At 38.9% G+C, this 2867-nt stretch overlaps 1 pseudogene; it reads right to left on the bottom strand.

The window, feature by feature from the left end:
- Positions 1 to 599: 599 nt before the first annotated feature.
- LOC121537431 lies at positions 600 to 2602 on the bottom strand (annotated as a pseudogene).
- Positions 2603 to 2867: the final 265 nt, after the last annotated feature.

The following is a 2867-nucleotide window of genomic DNA, read 5'->3' as shown; positions in this document are numbered from 1 at the left end:
GCAGAGTGAAGGAAAAGCAGCCAACAAGTGCTCAGCATATGTGGGAACTCCTTCAAGACTGTTGGAAAAGCATTCCAGGTGAAGCTGGTTGAGAGAATGCCAAGAGTGTGCAAAGCTGTCATCAAGGCAAAGGGTGGCTATTTGAAGAATCTCAAATATAAAATATATTTTAATTTATTTAACACTTTTTTGGTTACTACATGATTCCATATGTGTTATTTCATAGTTTTGATGTCTTCACTAATATTCTACAATGTAGAAAATAGTAAAAATAAAGAAAAACCCTTGAATGAGTAGGTGTTCTAAAACTTTTGACCGGTAGTGTAGTTCCACAGCGTTTTTAAGGTAAGATGACCATAAAATAATTTATAAATTGAATGAACATATGAGACAATTTAGGCAAACACATCATTTTAAGTTGACAGAAATATTTGACCATGTTTTCTGAAGTTTGAGCCAGCCCATTTTTTAAATAGTAGTTCAGGTAACACTTGCTCCGAAGAGTTGAGTAAACAAAAAAAAAGGTATGTGGAACCAGTTACTGAATAATAATTAGTTGAAACAATGTAGTATTAAAGTGTTTCTGATAAATGCAAAGATTAAACCCAGTATAGTCTCCAAGGAACCCTCAAGGAGTTCTACAGCCAATCTTTTAGATTGTTTGGGTGACTTAATGTCTTTTAACAAGCAGGTAATGGGTTTTTAATGAGAAATTCTGAAGTTTGGGCTGTGCTATAAGATTGTACAATATAGTAGATGGTCAATAAATTCCAACAATAAATACAAGTAAATGACAAAAAAGTATATGTTTTTAAAAAAATGCGCTTGCAGGCTAGTGACTTTTGACACATGGCAAAAAATAATTACATCACATGCACTTTATAAAACCTCATTTTACACAAATAACTTATTTCTATTTTTTCTGTCTATCAGGCAATGCTGAACATAGTGCCGGTGTCCCAACACTTAACTGTGAAGTTGCCCTCTTACCACCAGTGTTCCCATAGCTGCTGACATCCTCCTGCTCTGTCTGCTCAGGGCTCTCATGGGAAGAGTCCTTTATGACACTGTAATACACTGGGACATTGTACTTGGTAACCTTCTCTGGGTCTTGTCCGTTGCACTTGCAAAGCTTTTTGAAGGCTGCCCGGAACTTCTGAGACATCAGGTTGTAGATGATAGGGTTGATGGCACTGTTGGTGTAGATGCATACGCGGCAGAAGAGCAGGAACCATGTGTTTAGGTAGGGTGGGTCCATGAAAGAGTTGACCACCACCAGCGTCCGGTATGGCATCCAGAGCAGGGCAAAAATAATCACCACCACTGCAAGCATCTTTGTAACCTAAATTATGGGGCACAGGGCAAAAAATAAAATAATGCACGGGCGCAATAATTGACTCAAATGTTGCTGGTTGTTTTTTAGTTGATCCTTTTTTGTCTGATGAAAGGCACTTTATGCCTGAAATTCAAACTGCAAAAACAAAACAGTGTTTTTCTGGTGTAGTGTAGAACATTCTAATGATGGTAAACATAGAGGCGACAATTACATGATTCCATGGACTTTGAAACCATTACTATGAGCCTGCAGTGCTGTATCCTCCCTTTCTTGAATTACAATCCAAGTACTCCGCCCACATGACCAGTCCAGTTAGGATTGTTGTAATCCCATACTACATTGATAAACTGTCCAAGTGGACCATTAATGCTGTAGCCTAAATTATTACTGTGAACACATTTTTTACGCTATTGTCAATTTAGAAGCCTTTATGAAGCATTTATTACTATCCTCCTGATCTGAATAGCATACCTGTTTTCTTGACGTCACTGCACCATTGTTTGATTTGCCCAACACCTTGACTGTGCTGGTGGAGCGTCCCTGGTGTATAGAACCTTCACTTCTGCCGTTGAGATTGGTTGGCAAGGGGCTCATGAATAAAATCCTTGCGATGAGACCGTACAGCACAGTAGCCACAATCAGAGGGATGACGTAAAACAAAGAAAAGTCTAGAAAGTAAATTGGCATGTAGAGGTTTCTTGAGACACGATAGCCACAGCTGACCACCACCCCATTGGCGTAGACAGTTTCGTTCGTGTCCACTAAAAATAACCACATTAAGCAGTAAAGCGAGGTGAAAATCCACACAAAGGCAATTATCCTCTTCGCCCGAGACACAGTGCAAATAAATTGCGCCTTGATGGAGTGGCAGATAGCAATGTAGCGCTCAATGGTGAACGCTGTGATGGAGCAGGATGATACATTGATACCCAGGTATTGCAGGTATGTGATGCAAAGGCACCCAGCGTAACCGTATATCCAAGAATCGACTACTTCAGAAATATTGGGTAAACCTGCCGCTAAAAGGACGATAAGGTCCGCAATAGCCAGACTGACAAGATACCAGTTAGTAGGGGTCATCATGTGCTTTGTGCGTAGCACAACCAACACCACCATTATATTACCCGCTATCCCAACTCCGCATATTAGAAGTGCGAGAACAATTGTTATAACTTGTACTTCAATGGAGTTCTGTGGCATATTAGTCAGAACTTCATTCTGTGTGAAATTGATGACATCTTGAGATGTGTCATTAGTATTCTCCATGGTGTTTTACTTGTATTGGCACATTTCTTCTGCTTTAATTTGCCTTGAGGTGGAACAAAATTAAGATACAAATGATTCCAAGATTGCCCAGAATATATCAAGTTCTAGTGAAGCATTTTTTTTTTCACAATAAGATACAAATATCAGCCAATAATCATGTGAGATGACAAAGAAATTTGAAATGAATGAAAGAGCTATTATATAACAATTACAATAATTGAAAATAGGCAGTTTAGCGACCATGGTTAGGAAAGGTCTAAGCTTC

This window comes from Coregonus clupeaformis, chromosome 24 (genome assembly GCF_020615455.1).
Source record: "Coregonus clupeaformis isolate EN_2021a chromosome 24, ASM2061545v1, whole genome shotgun sequence".
NCBI classification, from domain to species: Eukaryota; Metazoa; Chordata; class Actinopteri; order Salmoniformes; family Salmonidae; genus Coregonus; species Coregonus clupeaformis.
Note: the sequence above shows the minus strand (reverse complement) of the source record. Positions and strands in the feature narration are given on the sequence as shown.